The 22095-nt window shown below is 38.4% G+C and overlaps 1 protein-coding gene across 2 annotated transcripts in view; it reads left to right on the top strand.

The window, feature by feature from the left end:
* The window catches only part of LOC143896625 (uncharacterized), a 109968-nt gene that overhangs the window by 67876 nt on the left and 19997 nt on the right, over positions 1–22095 (top strand). The window lies entirely within an intron of this gene.

Raw genomic sequence — 22095 nt, 5'->3', positions numbered from 1 at the left:
GTGTACCTCGTTTAGGCAGACACGAATAAGGTGGTGAAGGATTGCGAGGGGACGTAAACGCGACGCAAAAGCGGGTGCGTCAAATCCGATTTGAGGGTTGCACGTTGTGCGCGTAGTAATTACTTAAGCGCGTTGCAGTGTAGGAAATCGGCGCGCCATGTATACGTGGAAATTGCATTTCGCAGTACGTCACGCGAAAATTTTTTATGTCGGGATATGTCAATTTTGAGTGAAGCGGGCATTGTACTTAAAAGAGTACTCCGGATACGCGCTTGACTATAATGGATCGACTGATTCGTAAAACTTGAGCCTTGCAGTTTACAATCTGTCGTCATGGCGGATGAAAAAAAGCTATTTGCGCGAAATTCAGTAAACAGTGTAAACACTAACGTTCGATGTCAGATATTCGAATTTCTGCATTCAGTGGACATTGATTTGAGTCATTAATATTGTAATATTGCGCCCTCGTGACGCGATTACCGCAGGTATCTCAATTAATTTGGAATTGAAACTTTATCGTATTGTTTGATTAAAAGTAATGGCTATGCATTGTTAATGTATTTAGCTGAAAATATATTCTTCGTTTTGTGTTGACTTTTTCGTCATATTTCAATATTTCGATATAAAATTTATTATTCAACGTTAAACCGTTACAGATTTAAAGTTTGAAGTAATAAAGTGACATTTATATTTGAAAGATATTGAATTATATATTTGTGGTTAATAAATAGTTAATATAATAAATATAATCTGATTAGAAAATCGGATTCGCTTGTTTTAAAGCAATCACGTTGGAACTATGGGCGATAATCCAAGATTAGATTGAGCGTGATACAGAGTAATGCAAGTGATCTGTAACATTCTGGTTTTGGTATTGTGCACAACGCGCATATTACTGTCCCGTCGTTAGCAGGACCTATATGACGTCATTAGGACGAAGTGCTGTTTACCGAGTAGTTAGCACATAATTATAACGCGCAGGCGCACCGCAATGGTTTATTTATGGCAATGTCGCTTGTTACTCGTGTGTATAAACCCTACGTACGATTTCCGCTTGCATCAATTAGCGATTTGGCGTAAATGACTTTGCGCTTTGTGGGTCCGTAACGATTAAAGAGAAGTACCATTCCCGAGGAATATCGAGGAATACATCAAAGGAGTTGAGATACGAAATTGTGTTAGGCAGTTAGAACAAAAGAAATATATAATGAGAGAAATGTCAAGTTTCGATTCATCATTACTATATACATAGAACTGAAGAAGGCTGTATATTCTGAACTAATATTTTCCTCTTTACTTTTATAATATTTTATCAGTATATATGTCATGTACGTTTTTGACATTGATTAGGAATTTTTTTAACGTGTTTTTCTTTAAGTAAAATTTTTTTTCCGTTCAAGAAATAGTGAATTGAAGATTAATGTAAGATCGTTGAGCACGCAAAAAGCAGTATCACCAAATACGTCACAGATAAACGTGTCAAATATATTTTCTTGCTTGAGCTTTAATTTTCACCCACAGAAATGTTCACTTTTCTTTCGGATAATTTCAGTTTATTTTTCATTTCTTTTTCTTTTTATTCTTTTTTGTGGAAACACACAATGTACAATACAGTTGTGTAATATCAGCCATTGCATTTCGCGTCATGTTTTAACGTTGAAAGAATCGGAGCCCCGACCGCGTCGACGTCGGGCGGAACGCCGTTAAATTATCGTTTACGATATTAGCCGCCGCATTATCACTCAACGTTTCTCGCGCTTCGTCGCACAGATCGAAAACCGATAACCGGTTTGGATATAGCGGCGATGAGGAGCTATTCAGCGCCACGATGTTTAGCGTCGCCACCGGATTAAAGGAACCGTCCGCGTCTATCCTCCCGTCCGTATACCCTTCCAGCAGCTTACCGATCTCTTCTCGCGATTTTGCGCCGTCTTTTGCTAAATACATCCGATGCTGGTCTCCGCCATTGCTGCGCTCTTCTGTGACGTCCCGATATTATAAAACCATTAACATCGCAAGGATAACGAGCTGCGGCAAGGCTGAGCCGTTGAATATTACCGTTCTTGTCACGTCTGTTTGCACCCAACCGCGCACGGATACTCCTGGAAATATTTATGCCATGGACATCCGAAATTCGCCGCGAAGGGATCTGGATTCGCCGGATTATTCGTTGGATATTGTATGTAGGAATATAAGTTTTTGCCGCCGGCGGTCGCTTCACCATTTTCAAGGATATGTGACACTTGTATTCATTTCGACGTTTTGGGGAGAATAATATTAAAGCAGATATTTCTGTGTAATGAAAATCGTTTGACTGGATCACTTCTGCACAAAAGATAGATTTTTCCATCTTTGATGATATAACAATCTAGACATGTAGATCTAATCGTTGAACACATATATCGTAAAATTGTGAGAAACCATGAATGCGGGGAAATTGCGTAAAGGTAACCAAATAAGACACGCAAAAGTCAAACAGACAGTACGTTTGTGCTGAGTCATCTGTCTGCGATATAAGTGGTCTCTCACTCGTTTTTTATGCCTTGAACGGCGCGGCGTGGCGCGGTACGAGGAGATGGCACTACCTAAATTAAAAATACATGAGATTCTGTCTCGTGCTTGCCGGTGACTTTTTCTACTCTGTGAGAGCATCTTAATTACCAACCGATCTTGCGAAGGCGACGAAGAAAATACCGGAGAAGGAAGGGAGACCCGATAAGTGCTGCCAGGAAAGGGTGCACGGAGACGAAGGGAGCGGAGAGGGCCTCGAGTAGGGCTTTTCCGCGGACGGAGGAAGGCTTTTCCGGGGGAGTGGGAAAGGCTGGCGGTACACTCCAGGAGAGGAACACGCCGGCAGTCTGCTGCGGCTGCCACCAACGAAGGGAGCGGAGGTGTTAATTAACTACTCGTCCCGTCGCCGTCAGGGACATTCGAGAGAAGGACTCGACTCTCTCTCTCTTAAGTTGGCCACTCCGCAGTCATTTCGTCGCTCGTTGAAATGCTCGTAAGATAGCATGTTGATGATACACCGACGACAGAAAAAGAGAGAGAGAGAAAGAGAGAGAGAGAGAGAGAGGGGTTGTTGAACGAAGTTTTTAAGGCTGAGCAGTGGAGCGTAACTTCCGCCGTCGGCGTCGGCTTTTCCACGTTTTCCCTCCACGGAAGTGCTCCTTCGAGCGCGATATAGCGTACGTGGGCTCGGTAAAATGCGATGCGGCTTTTCCCGCGAGTTGCTGGCGAGTTCAAGCGTGCTGCGTTAAATTAGAGTGCGAACTACTTGCTCGGCCCATTTCATCACCTTCCGTGTTGCATCTAGCCGTTTGAGAAACGATGCAATTGCGCAAGAGGAAAAGGATAACTCGATATACTTTTTCAGAAATAAGATATCTAGCAAAAAATGTTATTAGATAATTATATTGATATTATATACATAGACACATTAATAAATGTCGCTTAACTTATGAAATCGATTTGATCGCGTAATCATGAAGGACCAAGCGTAAAGCCGGAACGGAGAAGGTCCGCTGAAACAATCAGGAGAGGATTGAGAGATAATCGTAGATTACCGTAGAACTACTGAACCGGCACAACGAATTGGTGCGTCCCCCGTATTTCATCTCTCTTGGTTTAATCGATCGTACACCTACGAGCTCGCTGAATAATTCCTGTCGCAAGCAGAATAGGTAAACCTGGAATTTATTACGCGTCCATTGCACCCTACTCGCGAGAATCTCGGGAATCGGTTTCAGCCGTTCTCGAAATCGGTGCGATCACCCAACGCGGTTGAATAATAACATGAGAACTTTTAACCAGTGATTGAGTGAAATGGATTTTGTACATATGGCGGGACTTGATTCTCGCTTTGTGCGAAAATTTAGCTGATTTCTTGATAATTAGAAACTTTATTGTTTTTAACGTATATTGATTTGTAGTCTTTAATAAATATTTTCCTAATATTTTTTGAATATCAGCACGTTCATAATAATGATGGAAAACAAGACGCGTTCTAGCATCGATAAACATAATAATAAAATTACGAAATATCGCGTGAGCATGACATAATTAAAATTTACATCGAGTATAAATTTACTAATTATGATGACCGAAACGCTGATAGATGTGTAACGCATGTGTGGAGTAAATATTAATTTATATTTCGAAGAGGCGCGTTTCAAAGGGTCACGTTCCCCGGGAAAGCTCGGTGCAAATTAATTATGTAATTGTAGAGAAATTATTTAATGAGTTAGCTGCACACATAGCGCACGATAAGTCAGTAGATTCTGATTTCATGGAGCTCACGTAACAATCAATAACCCGCCGTGCACGAAAATCCACTAAGGATCGGGATTATTGCTTGGCACGTAATCGACGGTATTTGCACCAGAACTCATAATTTCGTCTCCTTTTGCTAACGAACCGCCATGGCGGGAGGCTCGACTGCAATCCTGACACGGTGAAACGGGTTTCCGTGTGGCACCTTAATACAATGAAACAATCATTTTGTTTCTCTTACTGATTAGTGATTTGACGAAGATTGTGCTTCGAATACGCCATCAAAGCAAGATCTGAATTTGAAATTACATGTGACAAATTTCATAAATGACGGCATTTTTATTTACCGTGGTAAATCTTGTCGATGTTTTCCAGTTAATGCGTAATTTTCATATTGCTTTGTGAAAACTTTTAGAACGCACAGCCTTAAAATGACGTAAACAATATTTTAATTATCGCGCGTTTGCTGTTGTATGTGTATGTGTTTGCTGTTGATCTAATATGCATTACGTGGACACACATCGCTGAAAAATATTTTGTAACATGAAAGTTATATACAAGATATTAAATTCTGTAATATTTTTTATGTTTTTAATTGTGTTAATTATAAAATAATTATAAAAGCGTTACACCTGAAATATGTAATCTGTTTTGTCGTGAAGTTTAACACGTGTCGCGTTACCATATTGTCAACTTTTTGAGAGCTGAGTGTTCTTCGTTATGCTAACGTTCTTCGGCAAGGCAATCAAGGCAAGAGCAATAAGAGAAGGCTAGGAGGCGGGGTGTCGTTAACGATCCAATACAAAGCCGTAACTAGAATGGATGTCACCCCAGTCGCCGTAGTGCACCCTTCAGTCCTCCCGTGAATGGGATGAGAGGAGATCGGTAAGAGGTGAGACCGAGAGAGAGAGAGAGACACTCACACATATATAAACACACATACACACATATACCGATTCGCCACCCACAATTCCGCTTGCGGGCACTGTAATTTGCTGTATGCATGCATCCAGAGATGGATAGACACGGCCGGGCAGCCGAGCAGGTCCGGAAGATCTATGGATTTATGCAAATGCAGGCAGTTAGAGTCCCGAGCAGCCTCCGCCGTTGAATAATGCGTTGATAAGATAGGAGACCAGCGCTCATATGCCGCTACCTACCCTACCATCCGCCATTGATTTGTCACCCTTCTGCTCCGAAATCCACCTTCGCAATCTCTCCCCGACTGCTCTTGGAACGTCCTTACCTTTCGCGAAGAAGCTCCCGTGGGTATGCGGCACCATGCGACCTGTACGAATGATCATTAGTAATTCCGTATGAAGAACCTGCACATCTTCGTGGCGCACGCTGGTGCTCTCGGTTCTTTGATTGCGATATTATCACCTATAAATTTTTCAAGAACTAGATTTTTTTAATTCCTTTAATGGCAGATTATTCTAATATGCAACTCTGCCGTCTTTATTATAGGACCGGAACATTTTGACAGCGATATGATTGAATCAAACAATTATAAGCTTCGATTTGGCGTAATTTGCAAAATTCATAAAATACTTTCATTGCTGGGTAGAAACTAAATCAATAATTGCAACGGTAGAAAGAAATTCTCTTTCAGCTTATTATTGAGATTTAATCCCTTTTTTTATGCTTTTTAATATTTTTCTTTACGCTTTTAAATATTTCCATTTTTCTTTATTCGCCTTGCATTTCCTTTCCGATTCCTTTTAAAATCTTGTTAGCAATTGCCATATTGGATGTTTATGAAAGTTTCTAGTTTGATCAATTCAATATGCCAATGAATCTTTACTAATAATTAATTTGTGTTTGTGTATTGATTTTGAGAGAGAGAAGGAGAGAAAGAGAGAGAGAGAGAGAGAGAGAGAGAGAGAGAGAGAGAGAGAGAGAGAGAGAAATAGTTATTAATAGAGTTTATCATAAAACAATGCAAATATACAGAAACTTAATTAAATGTAATTTTAGATAATACTTTTTAATAATTGTTAATCGTAATTTCGAAAAGTATTTATACAAGATATTCCTATAGAATAATCTCCATGGAAAACTTATTACAAAAATTTTTTTATTGTTATTCCATGATCATTCTTCATGATTGTTGTGAAGTATTAAATCATTATGCATGGCCAAAAATCCTCGCGGAAATTCGTGGAGTTTTTTTCTCACAGAGCATTCCAAATTGTAATTGTAAGTCACTTTTAACGACCGTGCCGTAATTTCGCGGAGAGCGCAGAACGTGCATTGTCCAGCATTGTGCATTGTGTTCAACGTACTTCTATTACAGAATCCACTACTTACTGTCGTAAATTGAATCAAGATTCCCGAGCTAAGCGCGCGCGCCGCTCTTGATGAATACAATCCGTTGGGAACCGTAAAGTTACGTCTGTGCTTAAGGATGTATAGAATGTGCATACATGGCCGTGTATGCTGCTTTCAATCGTTATATATTTAGTGTACGGCAATAGAATCTTACGCAAACATGTAAACATGCTTACTTTCTATTTAGGTTGTTTAGTGCATTAGGATATTTAAATAGAGATTCGAAAGTACTCTCTTAGCTTGGTATTTATGTAAACACGTTACCTAACAATTGCGAAATCGGTGCACGCGGTGCACACACATATATGCGCGCAGCGTTGTCTTCGCCGAAGATCTAATGTTTCAGTATAAAGTTCGTTGGGTGGGTAAAAGGGTTTAAGCTAAGTGGCAAATAAAGGGTGGTGACGACGTTCGAATAGTGTCTCGTTTTTCTTGATACCCTCCCGGCTCGTCAAGGTGAAGAGGTCCCTCTATAGGTTTTCGGAAATGGAGGGTCGTTGCAAAAAGGATACTTCGCGCGGTGGAAGCATTTTTACGGGGGACGATGATGGCGGGGTCGTGTATGTATATACGTATATATTACCGAAGAAATAAAACGAGATTTCACCTCCCTCTCGACTAACTTGGAGTGTACCGGAAATTTGGACCCCCGTTCGATTTCCGTGGTTTTTACGGAGCATTTGCCTATCCGACTATCCGCGTAACTTGTAATGCTAGTCCGCTGTATCTCCCATACGATCGTATCCTGTGTTGGTTTCGAGGATTAATCATTGCTTCAGTTATGTGAAACGTCTGCGCAAAGAGATAAGTTTGTATCTTTAGCTCAAAGGGAACTATCTCCGCCTGTATGCAGTTCCATTTTCTGTATACATAAATATCATCTATCTGTACATTTAATTACGTGATTTTAGTATTTTTTTTGTTATTTAATACGATTTCACGAATTTTTGAAATAGTAGTTCAAAAGAAACTATAAGGAAGTAAAATTTATTAAAATAATCAAATAGAAATAAAAAATATTTCATTTAAAAAATATTTTTTTTTTTTGTAAAATATATAAATAAAGTACTCAAACATATTCATGGCACTTAACGTTAAACAAATAATCGCAATTAGTCAAATAAAAATCGTCTATTTCCGTTTTAGTATTAATATCCAGCTAGTTTTTTTTTTACAATTGTTACAATGATTCCAATAGATATTCTGAAACATCCATGAATATTTATTTATTCTTTACAAAACAAGAAGAAAAGTTCATATTTATTTTGTGCAATCTTTTTTACGTAATAAATCTCGGCTATGTATACATTATAAAGATAGTCGATGTTTAATTTATTCCTTCGGTATTACATCTGATTCTGATTTCAAGCCGTTTCCATCATTGACCGGCCTTATTCTGTATTCCGTGAAACGGACCAACTTAATCCCGCCGTTAGGCTGCTGCCTTCAAACCCTCTCCTTGTCTCGAGTCGGAAGTTGCTCGCGGTCGGCGCCGCGCTTTAACTTTCGAGTGGTGCATCCGCAGCGGGGTGTGCGCCTCCAGGTTGCAGCCGTTGCAGGGCGATTGGGAAATGCAGGTCGGATAATTCGGCGCGATTGGCCCTCGTAAAGCCGGGTCTGCGAGCTCGGATCCAATTAACGGCGGTGGTTTGTTGCCGGGTGTACAGTTGATTGAACTGGCGAGTCGGCCGAGGACATCCGCCGACTCCCTCCGCGTTCCCTCGTGCCCTCTTTACGATATATACTTTACGTGTGCCGGTGGCAAACGTCGGCTGCCGCTACGTACTTAACCCAGCAAGGGCCGTAAAGTACTCGAAAACTAGGAGAGCCACCGAGTTCTCTCGTGATTCTCTTTTTCCCGTTTCTTCTACACGTCTTCCTCCTTCCGCTTCTTTTGGCCCTATCCTTCTTCCAGGGCTAAACTCAATCCACCTTCGACGGGACGTTAATTCTGTCTCGTTGTCGATAGGTTGGTTTCGATACCGCGATGTTGCTGATTGCGTGCTTTCCACGCTGACCTCGGTATAGCTTCGTGACGGATGGTTCTCGTTTTTTTTGCTGTAATTCTGATAGAAATGATTTGATAAAAATGGTACGATTCAGTTGTTGCGACAGGATTTTCCGTCGAGACATATAAAATGTATTAGAAAAACGTTTATGTGTAAAATACATTACAGATATGTTTTAGAATTTTCAAATAACAGCGGAAACAATACGTCTCAGACAAATATGTCGATGGAAAAGAAATCTAGTAATTCTGATATTTTTTTACAAGCCACTGAATCTTAGTTTATAAAAAGTTATAATACGGTTGAGAAATTAATTTTTTTGCATAATTTAAAATAAGTATACATGCATTTCTTCGCAATAAGTATACGCAAAATTATAAAAAAATTACTAAATTATTAAATGCTGTCAAACATAAGTAACAATTAAGATCAAACAATCCCCAAGTATTGACAAAAGCGTTAATGAGAAATTGCAGGGGTTAACTTTACCGGGGAAAAAAGAAATCAAAGGTCTTGTCGGGAGCTTTTAAAGTTGCGCCGAATACAGACAAGGTGGAGGAATGGCAAATAGCACGGACATGACAACGATATTGAAAATATCTGGCTGAATTGGAAATCGATATACGCAGACGAGGGACAGGCGGACGGATGGAGGTGATAGCGCTTTCACGTTCCAAGATTTAAAATCTTGGTCAAAAGTGTCGGTTCGCGGCAATGAGAACGCGGCGAGGTTACGAGGTAATGCTATCAGAAAACGAACCGTGACTTTCTTTACCATCGTCTGTCGTCTAATAACCGACTGCTCCATAATGCATGAGACAAAAATGCTGAAGTTTCTCTAGTTGTGTGTTCGGCGTGTTATTCCTTGTCTACGCGGCGCGGCATATAGATGAATATCAGTGTTACTCGTTCATTCGTGTGACCTTATCTTTGCAACCGATTTGCTTCATTCTATTCGGCATTATGTTCATACTCGGGGCAATTTACATGGAAACACTCGGACCGATTCGTGGAGTTAAGCGCGACACGATTTTCAAATAGAAGCTCAAAACCCTCATCATCGAAAATGTAAAGGAAATTGGAAGTGAAATTTTACGATCGAAATAAAATAACATTGTCGAGTAAAATAATATTTTGCGATTAAATCTATACGACGAATAGAGGTTTGATTTGCCTAAAATATTATTGCGATAATTGCAACGTTTTCTTTCTATTTCTCGGAAAATTCACGTACACACGCGAGTAGATTTATTTTATTCTACTTAATGATACTTTCTTTTTGCTCGATCGTTCACTTCGAATTTAATTCGATTCTGTGTCTTTCAAGAGCGAGAGTAAATAATACTTGAGAAATTGTTCGTTTTAACGTGAAGCGTTTAAATTTGCTGCTCTCTCTCTTTCTCTCTCTCGTTCTCTCTCTTTCTTTCGCTTGCCGCCGTTGCCCGTAGTCTCACGACATTCGTGTCTTATTGTTAACTATTCTTATTCGTTTGCTCTTAAAACAGTGCCCTTTCAGATCTTAATGAAGACCTCTTTTATTTTCCTCTCTTCGTCTGCTGCTTCCTAGCACCGAACGGATAGTTAAGTCGTCGCGTTTCGCTAGAAACTCTCCTCTATAGTTTCATTTTTTTCTTTTCCCCTACGTCTTTTAAAATGGTGTTTGGCATGCTTCCTTCGATTTTGCAGTCTTCGCACGGGTCATTAGTCGTTAACCAGCGTTGGCGACTAATCGTGATGTATCTAATTGCATTGGTCAGCAATCGGGGTAAGCGCCTTACGATAATGCGCTTACCGCGTGAGATTTCGACACGTCCTACGGCGCAACGACCATTATAGAAATTATAGTACCACGTTTGCCAAACAGGTGGTCACGTATGAAAGCGACCGCAACCAATAGGAAGTGCAACGACGTATTGGTGAAAATCTCGTTGCGTGGATTAGAATCGAGGACGGTAACTTTCCTTTCAGACGGTTGCATTTAGTAATTGTGCAATTTCATTGACATTTACATTCGCATCAAATTCCATTTTGCAACAAGGAATTGAGGAATAATACTGCTGTCGATGTCTGCATGGGATAAATATACGTAAGATGGGAAACACGTGTATTTTTAATTTTCTTAAATATCTTTTGATGAAAACTATTACACAGACATGAGGAAAATAAACAATTAGCAGTTTAAAGAGTTTTACGGTGAGTTAATGCAACATAGCAAAGTGTGATATGAATAATTAAAACAACGGTTAAGTTACAATTATTGTAAACACATAAGAAACATCGCATTATTCCTGTATTTTTTATAAGATTGTTAATACAAACATAAGCTTTAAAACAAGAGTAAAAATACGTTATAATAATTCAAATTTTTGAATGAGATAAATCAATCTTTTAATTTTAATCATCGTAAAATTATCATTGGATGTAAATTATAATATTAATTCGCATGCCGCTGTATTCCTTTATAACATACTTATGAAGCACATTAAATGTAAGTATGCGCATAAAACGCTTTACAGTGGTTTGTAGAAACGAAGGAGCACATATCTACGGTTTGTATGCTGTACGCACATAGAACGAGAAGAATCACTTTGTTCGCGCTCCATTACCAAACTGTTTTAATTGTATGTCCTCGTAGCTATATTCTCCACTTCTCTGTCTCGGATGTTGGAAGTGCAGATTGCACGCAACTATAGAGTTGCATGCAATCGCAGTTCGAAACAGAATCAAGATACTCATGAACCGGTTAGAATTACTGTTTCAAAGTACATCTCGTCTAACAAAAGGCAGCATTCAGACACAATCATTGTCTAGTAATTCGATTATATTAATGAATGTACGTTATCTTGGAATATGGTAATGAAAAATAACATTTAGAATATAATGATGACGAAAATAATAATATTTTGTATAATATAATAAATAGTGTTTGCATAAAAATAATTTGTTTTATACCTGTATTTGAAACATCATCTTTGTGACAAGCTTTAAAACGCGTGAAACAATAATATATAAAACTCAGCGTGCAGCAAGTTACAAGAGTAAAGTATTAGAAACATCAGAAACGGGCACAGTAACAACTGTGCCGCAAACAACAACGTAGAACTACGTCAACTGTCACTATTTCATGTTAAAATATTCAGCGAAAGAAAGTAGACGTAGGGCTACGTCAACTGTCTTTCGCTGAATAATAGTGAATAATAGTTAGTTTTTAAGTTATTTGTTAAGCCAATTTTTTTTTTCGTTGGAGGATCATAAATGGGACTTCTTAAGCTTTAAAATGAGATATTGATCATTATTCTACGATTATTAGTTTCGAAGATATAAACGTTCAAAGTGTGACATGTTTTCGTTGCATCTACAAGAAATTTAGCTAAACTTTAGAACGCTACTGTATCGAAGAGATAAGAAGTAGAAGGTTCTGACTAATTTTATCATAAATGGGACTTCTTAAGCTTTAAAATGAGATGTTGATCATTATTCAACGAATATTAGTTTCGAAGATATAAACGTTCAAAGTGTGACATATTTTTGTTGCATTCGTTGCAGGCTGTGCCTGGATTTAACCCCCCTTACCCCCCCAAACCCCCCCCCCCCTAATACCCCTCTTATACTCCCTCCTTACTGTCGACAAAGACGTAGTTCTACGTCAAAATCATTTTTAGCACGAGCAGTTGCATGCGATACCGGAGAATAGAGACACGTTAGATTCATAATTTGAATTATTTTAACATGCAACGTATAAAATTATAAAATTGTGCGTAAAATACACGATAAGTTTTTGCTCCGTGATTTTTGTATACCTAAATTTTTGGCAAGTAAAAATTGAATGTAAAAATGTGTATATCGATGAAATAAACGCTATAGTCGGCGATTTGCATAATTTGCGTGTTACAACTGTGTACCGCGAGATTCAGGTAACGCGGATATCAAAAGGCCAAATGAATGAATTATGAGCCTGTATTACAATGCTCGCACTTAATTGGTGCGCAGATAATATGGCGGTTGAACGGTTCACCAGGTGAATTATGGTTCCGAGTACTCTCTCGTATACAATCGCGCATATGTAAATGCATCCGAACTCACCGCTGCCGGCAGAGGGAAGAGGTGGACGATTGTTATCGGGGAGAGCGCGCGTATATTTTGTCGCTCTCGCATGCGAAACCGCGCGTATTTTAGTATTTTTCTCATTTATTTTTTTTTTGGTAGCAAATTGCAATGGACGAAATGTAATTTCGTAAATTATCTATATATCCCCGAATCGACATTCGAGAGACGGATGCTCGACCGCGTGTACTTATCTCCGAACTTGTATTTGCTCGTGGCTTAACTACACGAAGGGAAGTCGGATGGAAGCGTTTAACCCCGTCTCGGTATATGATACATTCGTCGTGCCACTTCGGTCTATAAAGCGCAACTTGTGAGAAACACTCTCGCCGATGGCATTGGAACTTTCCGACGTAGAACTCCGCGCTTCATCTACTCCAAGTGGCTTATATATTCATATTTGTAATGAATTTCATGTGTAACTTGATTGTATGGTGTCCCTTTATGACGCGCTGCTATACCTGCGAATTGTATCGCAGATAGAAGTTTCAAGTTTCGCGAATAAACTATGGTATCGGTCAAAATTACTTTTCTGATCGATATTATAGCATCAATATATTTGCACGTTGCGATATTATATTTAGCACCAAATATTTATTTTATTTAGAATGTTTTATACTTACGTGTTTACCTTATTCATTATAATTTTATTGATCTTAATTATTCAAATTGAGTTCGCAACAATACTTAACTCTGCATTTTCATAGGATTTATGTCAGCTTTACCGGTCGTCAGTCTATTTTGCAAATTGTTTTGTTACAGCTTGGAAGCAGAGAGTTCTTTTCGACGAAAGTTTTCAGGGAACCGAAAAGCGGTTTATAGCGTAAACTTTAATATGCCGTTGCCAACGATTCCCGGATTCGCGACTCTGCAACTTTACCGATCACGGATTTCATACAGTGGATGCACATACGCTCATCCATGCATGTGAGTGCGCGTTCGCTGCATTGGCACACGTGCATGACGGAGTACATAACCTACATGAGTTCTTTCGTACGTTTATCTACGTATGTACCGTCGCGGTCCATTGCATGCATGCAAATGCAAACGTGTAAACGTAAGCCACGGTAAAGTGCATCGAGTTTTAAAGCAAGCGCATTGTCGACTTGTCGCTGCACGCGAAACATTTTTCCACGTTCCTTTCCTGTTGCTCTTTCTCTCTCTTCTCTTATCCGGCAGTTTCGTGTCTTCTTTTCATTTGTCTACGACGCAATATGCCATCGTGTAGCGGCAAATGCTCATCGTCCGTGAAGAAGTATTATATGTGAGACGAATGAACATGATCCATATATCTGTTTCGCCAAATTCATTCAAATTTACGCCTTTATACCTGCATTCGCGGTTTCTGCCGATTTCCCAATATTCGTTATTTTTTCGCGACGCTTGTATCGCACATGCAAATTGGCGAAGTTATGCAAAATGCTGCGCGCACGGGATTAGGATCGTACCGATTCGGAATAGTGTGTTAAGGGATGTTTAATTGAAACGTATGCAAATTGCCGAGGGTGCCGCGAGTTTAGCACTTCGTACAAGTACTTTCTCTCATTTGACTTCTCGAGGGGTTCTCGCTTTTATCGCAGACGGGAAGTTTTAACTAGGTTTTTAATGCCTACACTTTCCGACCATTCTATCCATAATCCGCAAAATAAATCACCCCGTGCATAATATATATATTCGGTGAAATACTTAAATAAATAATTAAATGATTCTTGAAAGTGATAGAGTTTGGTTATTTAAAAAAAAACGGAATTTTGTGTTAAAAAAAAATTAAATGTGTTAACTGGTGAAAATTTTAATAATTTTTTTGGAAATAGGAATTAAATTAAATGTATTAATTAATGCTCTCTGTACATATTAAATCATAATAAATAATTATTTTAATTGAATCTAAAAAAGAGGTATTAAATATATTAAAAGAGAATGATTATCAAGTTTCTGTATAATGTAGGATGCCTTTTAAAATATTTAATACCGATAATCTTTCCAAAATTAGATATTTTAGTAATGCAGTAATCCATTTTAGTCATCATTGATTAATCTTAAGTTTTATATATATATATATATATATATATATATATATATATATATATATATACTAGATACTAGATATTATAGATATATAATACATTTTCAATATATCTCTCAAAATGGGTATTGCTTTCAGTTATCCAAAATATGAAAAATTGATTTTGCATGTCTCCATCTTGATATCCGATATATCTCGAGTACTTTCGAGAATTGACCTTTCTGAAATCGCATTCGAGAAAAGAATCTCGGGGAGAAGAAACACACACGCCACATCACATAGCCGATAGAAATGCGTCTTTTCGTCGGCCTCGTTCGATGCACGTCTCCTCGGATAAGCGCAAGCCGTGAAGATTCGCAACGGTTTCTTCGTGCCTCGGCCGTCCTCGATTTTAAGCCGTCCCGCCGCGTTATCGTTATCGCTCTCAATTTGGAACGCCGTGTCGCGTCGTGCCGCGGTTGCCGCCGTCGTCGCCTGTTCCTCACCGCGAAAGACGCTCTCCCGTTTTTTTCTCCCTCTCGTGGGGTGAGAGGCGAGCCAAACAGTGCCAGGTATCGATCGGGAGCAGCTTCTTCAACTTCCGGTTGTCACGACGATGTGCCCGTCGGTCGGGCAAGAGGGATGACAAGAAAGAAAAACGCGGCGGAAAGAAGACGGGAGCCGAAGCGGGAGTTGAAGGGCTAGGCGAGCGTAAATGTGGCTATAGGCAAGAAGAAAAGAAACGAACGCGGCAACTTAGACGAGAAGTCCCAGACCCGGTCTCTATGTCGCCCTCCAACGACCGCATCCACCAACTTCTCACGTCCGTTCAACCCCTTTTAGCACTCGCAGCGACCGCGCCACTTCCATTTCGAGGGGGGCCCGCGCAAACGTGTCCTCGCCACGCCGCTGTTACAGCGTTATATAAGTTTTGAAGTTTATATCGGTTTATGTTGGATTAAGGCTTTCCCGAGGGCTGTGACGTTGCCGGTCACTTTCGTTCGCCATTGTGTGTCGCGCGTTCGAGTATACATAATTTTCCGTTGCGGGCCGTTTTGCTCGTTTTGGCAACACAACTTTCAAACGTCGGCATTTGTAGTAAAACATGCGTGTCATTAATTACTTTAATGCGAGAGAGCGAGTTCCGACAAATTACCGAAATCCTATAAATTTTAGTGAAACATTCATCGCAAAGTACTGGGTTTTCATTTGTACAATGGAATAGTATAAACGATTTACAGTATTTTTAAAGATTGGGATTTTTCGTTTCAATGAAACCACTTCGTCGCTCGTTTCGGCGACACGACAGCGACACTCGTATTTGCGATATATTCCAAATAAAAAGAAGATAAAGTTTCTTCTATACGACTTAAAACCGCTCGATATCTCTAATCACACGGAAGGAAAGGAACGATAGCAAATTGGTACAAACATTGACTTGATCGTAACTTATTGATTAAATTCGGTGTCAAATTCTACCAAATAAGCCTTTTCGGGTTTTAACTGACCTATCACGGAGTCTTTTTCTCTCTTCTGATTGTGCTATCCTTTTTATGTTCACTCACACTTTCTCACTCTCTTTGTTTTTGGACTAAAAAGCAAACTTTTTCAATGACTTTCTCAATAATTGAGAATATTTCTGGCGGGATTCTATTATCGTTATTTATAATATTACATTTTATTAAAAAGTTGCAGATTACATGTGAATCAATTTCTTTTGCATTATAAGTTTTCCAGAGCAACCGTTTCGTTATAGATCACCAAGTGATCATTTATCTATCGCCATTATATCGGTTTTTACGTGATTATTAACATTATTAAATAATATTTTATGCTTAACACACCAACGATATGATTATATGTATATATAATTTTGAAATTGACATTATGATGACCGTGATATATGCGATTGTAAATTTAAATTTGGAGAAATATTTAATTTTGTGTCCTATCACCATCATTTAAATCTTGAAGTAATAGAAATGTTTTCAACATAACAGAAATAGAACAAACTCTATTCTTTACCTCTATTAAATATGAAATTATATATTGATTAATTATCTAAACGATTAATTGTGAAACAGTTATTGATTGCAATATTAATAACATTAATTCCAATAAAGAGCAAAATTTATATTGCAACATCATGTGTACAAAAAATACCATACATCGCAATTTGATCACAAAGACCTTTGCGACGGCCGTTTAAATGCACAACACGTATTTTTTTCGTTATAGAAGTCCGGAAAATAATTCGTGCAAAACGAAAGCGTCACTCCGTCCGCCGATTCCGTTCTTTTCCGACTTTTCCCCCTCTTTTTTCCCTTCCCCACAGAGTTAGAATGACGCACACGGCACTCTTTGATTTCTCGCCCGACAACGTTCCACGTCCTTTCCTGCATTTTCTCCGTCTCGTTCTCCCTTCCGCTATCTCGCTCGGCGATAACCCGCGTCGTCTTTCACGTAATGACGAGCGGGTAAAACAATCATTAATCTGATCTGCCTCTCTCTTTCGCGTTTGTCCCTTTCGTTCGCTTTGCAGGCGCGTAGGGACGAACATTAATTATCGGAAAAAGGTACGGTAAAAACGTTAAGCCCACGTGAGCCCACATCTCGCCGCAGCGAGCTCGAAAGTCCGGCGTGGAGAGCCCGGGAAAAACCTACTTTTCCAACAGTCATTTGAAATCCTCTCTTATATGTACATATACCTATACGCTACCAGGTATCGGTTCGATCGATCGTAACGATAATCTCGGGTTATGTAACGCGCGCGCGTACATAGTAACCAGAAGCAAATGCACATGCGGAGCGTGCAATCATTCCGTCCCGATAGGCGTTCTATTAATTTTAATTCGCGAACGAAATCCGCGGATATGCGCGCGGCGCCGCGCCGCCGCGCCGTCGTTACATTGGAATTCTCCGGGCCGCCCCGCTGCGAGAAAATATTTAATTCGTTTTACGTTTCACAACGGGGATGCGAGAGTGCAACGTATACAAGCGATATCGAATTCCGCAGCAGCGCGGCGGCGGCTCCGCGTAAGAAGATCTATTTTAACACGCGAGGCGCGAGCGGAACCGCGTTTTCCCTCGCATTCCTTCTTCCCTTTTCCCAGGGTCCCCCCGGATAGCAACGCGGAGATGCATCGCGATCGGCGCTCGTTTTTTAAAGATATCTTAGACTCGATAACGGAAAACCTTGTTACACTCTCAACGTCCGACCGTATATCTAGTCCCCATCTCTCCGCTCCACAACTCAGACGTGTCACCAGGGGGGTGAGGAGGGAGGCTAACGACAATTCCCGTATTCTCCGCCCGTTCGACAATGCGTCCTTCGCACTTATTCAAGTTTTTCTGATCGATTCGTCGGAATCGCACAAAAGCCGCCTCGTAAATTCCCCGTCGACGACCAAGGAGCGCGATGAGCTTTCGACAAGCCTCATTCTGCAATTCACGTCGCCGTACGTGCAAATTAATTACGCCGCATGTAATTTTTGACGGATACGAAATGAGTAGTTTTTGCCAAAATTTACTCTCGCTGTAACGCATTATTATATTAAACGGCATGTCATATGTGAAGTTCTACCTATAGATATGTTAAATAGATAAATTAAATAATTTTGTTTACAAATTTATGCAGTAGTTGCTAACAGAATTAAATATTTTATTTCACATTTTATACATATAAATATATACATTCGATCAAATTGTGCACCTATTACTGAACCTTATATTAAAGATGTATGTCAGATTGCTATATGTAGTATAAATTTGTTTTTTGATTAAACAGTGTAGATCTAATCTCAGAAATTATTCATAAACAACATGGTAACATTGGGACAGAAAAAGCGTAAAAATCGCAATTTTGTCCCATTTAGAGGGGTACTTGATATTGTTTAAATAAATTATTAAAAAATTGAAAAATATATATAACCAGAAAATCTTAAAAAACCGTAATTGCAATTCTCGATGTCATAGAAGTGTACCATAAAAATTTCATCCATTTTTACCGTACATGAGCAGAGATACATATTATGATATTTACATGGAAAGTATATCTATATATATACAATTTTTGTAACTTTTAAAGCAAATATCTTAGAAACGAGTCGGACAATCGATCGCAAATTTAACACAGGTTTTTGGAATATATAAGTGCACAATCTCTGTAAATTTCAGCTTTATCCTGTTATTTTGACATATAAGTGACATACATCTTTAATTTCTTTTCTACATTTCATATGATAAACTTTTTTTATTATTGACATATTACATATACATTACTCGCAATGCGGAAAATTGTTTGTTATACATTAGTCTTATCAACAAGAAAAATCAATTCTTGTCTTCTGTAGAAATTGTGATAAATTTCGAAAATTTGTGTAATAATCTAATTATTATACTGCGAATGGAATGTCATCAAATGTGACATAAATATTAGTCATTTATATTGTCTATCATTAGATCGTTCAATTTTCCTACCTTCCGCCTTTTTCTATCACATGCATTTACATAAGAAAACTCAGCAGCCTTTCTCTATATTTGTTTAACACGATTTTGAACAGTAAAACATTTGATATACGACAGATTGTACATACAATAAAATCAACACCTCCGTAGATTGTGTATAGCTTCGAAATATTCGCGAATTTCACCGGTCGCACTTATTGGCGCGGATATCGTTGCGTTGGACGCCGTCGATTGCTTGAAGCGGCGCGGCGCCAAAGGTGCTCGAGCTGAACGGCGCTCAACTTTTAAATTATTACTCAGTTACCGAGATTTTATTGCACCAATAATAAAAGTGGCCCACCCGCCGGCCTTTCCACCTTCCTCTCCCGCACCTATAGCATTCTCTCTTCCTCCCCCCCCCCCGCTCTCCTGCCAACGTGTATGTGACGTTTTGTTATAGCTGCGAAATATGGTCGTTACTTATACTACGGGGCTTTACGCACATCGACCGATGTCTTTCATGCTCGCGCTGAGACATATATACGAGACTACCGTGCAACATGGGATTTTGTTACACCGCGATCTTGTATTATAAAGGGCCGTTAACGGTTCAACCTTCACCGTTCCCCCTTCTTCCTTCCTTTTCTCACCGCTACGTTACTTTACACGGTGTAACGTCGCCGTGAATAGACGTTATGAGTTCTTTTATGCGGAACGGAGGAAAATGAAGGAACTATGACGGCGCGTGTGGAAGGACGATTCTTATCGTTCCGCTGGTTCCATGGGTGGCAATGACCCATTTTATAGCAAATTTTTGCGTAACGACTGCAGCGATTGGTGACGGAAATACTTGCACGGCATATAAGTTATGGTGATCGAGCGGCTTTAATTATTATCGTAAGGATACCCACGATAATTATAATAGTAACTGCTATCCATAAGAACCGAAAAAGTTTGAAACATGCTGAAACAAACGAAAAGAAGTTATTATAATAGGGAGTTTTTGCAATACCGTCTTTCAGATACCGTAACCGTATCTGAATTGTTCAGATACATTCATCAATATTAGAATCAAATTGTGCACATGCACGTGTAAATTACTTTAATAGGTAATGCGTATGTATAAACGTCACAATTGTGACTATATAACCGTCATAAATATTTCATTTCTATCTGATGTAGCTATTTATGCTAAAAATGATTATTTTTACGTTAATTTTTTTTGGCATTTTAAAATTAAATAAATCCTTTGATTAGTTCTAAAGAAATACAGCGAGTTTCAGTAGCGTTTTTTTCCTAATTTTTGTGATATAGGGGGAGTCCGGGAGACTTAATTGACCATAGAGAAGAGTTGAACCACTTCAAATATCTCGTTCAAATTTTGCGCCAAGCGCGCAATTGTTAAGTTGCTGTATTATATTATATTGTTGTGTATTATATAAAAATATTATGTAAAAAAATATATTATATAAAAATATTATATAAATATTATATAAATACAACAATATAATATAATACAGCAACTTAACAATTGCGCGCTTGGCGCAAAATTTGAACGAGATATTTGAAGTGGGGGGTTCAACTCTTTTCTATGGTCTGCAAGTCTCCCGGACTCCCCCTACTTTACTTTCCGTTAAAACACACATTGTCAAATCGATGCTTAACTAATATCTACGACATTCATTTTTAACTTACGTGTGGGTTCTTGTCTATGTCTTGTTACTAATACTCTGGTATGAGGTATGCTCAATGGTTGATTTTGTCGTTGCGCCGATTCATATTGCGGGTAAGTCGATTGAACAGGCGTATTATTCAGATAAAAAGTAGCCGGGTACGAACACGATGACGGCGCCGAAGGTGATGAACGGACTACTACATGTGGATATCTTTGGTTGAACTCTGGATTGTATGTCCTTGTAGATGTAGATAGTCCTGTTGCCTCCGCGTATGAAGGTGGTGCGGCATTGCTTATTGTATAAATATTCGGTTTATTCTGAAGATTCATACTGGATTATCGCAACGCTGTAGCAATTATCGCAAAATCTGAAAGAAAAAAAAATTAAATAAGATATTTTTTTCTTAAAAAAAAGAAAATTAAATTGTTTAAAGCGCGATAAATTAATAATCGTGGTTGGCTCGGTGATTGGTATATCAAAAATATATATAACTGGTAAAGACACAAAGAAATAAAAAAGGATTTTTATTAAAGATATTTATATTATACATATTTATATATGATAACAACTTTACATATTTTATTTTTTTAGTGTAGTGAATAATTTAAGTAAAAAGTTTCATAAATTGCTACACAGGTAGTGAAATGAAATTGTACATGCACGTATGTTTTATATATTGACAACAGTCTAAATTTAAAAAATATGTTGTGACTCTCATCCATTATTATCCATACTGTTATTTTATTCGTATTCTTATATATGAGCTATAAAATTTGTCTTTGAAGAACAGATAATATATTTTTCTCATAGTTGTTTTTGTTGATGACACGGAGTTTAACATGATAAAGATTTTTTTATTCGACATATCTCTATTATACATATTATAATCGTCAACAACGTTTAGATCATTGGTCAATTATAATCATCATGACGTTCTGACCGTTTTTAGTCCTTTTCAATGTAACTTTGATGCTCATATATGTATATAAGCATTCTCTATTCAAATCAAAACCAATGCTCTATACGTCGTTGATGATTAAGTAGAATTAATAGAATAAACCAGTTGTCGAATAAATAAAAATTCTTATCGTTGATCATTTACTGGCGAGTAAAAGTTTCTGATGTGATTATATTTAACATGATTGCGATAAAAAAAATACCCAGAATATTCCATGCGATAACATGATATATTTTAATAAGTTCTTTTATTATATATATATATATATATATATATATATATATATATATATTT

This window comes from Temnothorax americanus, unplaced genomic scaffold (genome assembly GCF_048541705.1).
Source record: "Temnothorax americanus isolate GAGA-0224 unplaced genomic scaffold, ASM4854170v1 Scaffold19, whole genome shotgun sequence".
NCBI classification, from domain to species: domain Eukaryota; kingdom Metazoa; phylum Arthropoda; class Insecta; order Hymenoptera; family Formicidae; genus Temnothorax; species Temnothorax americanus.
Note: the sequence above shows the minus strand (reverse complement) of the source record. Positions and strands in the feature narration are given on the sequence as shown.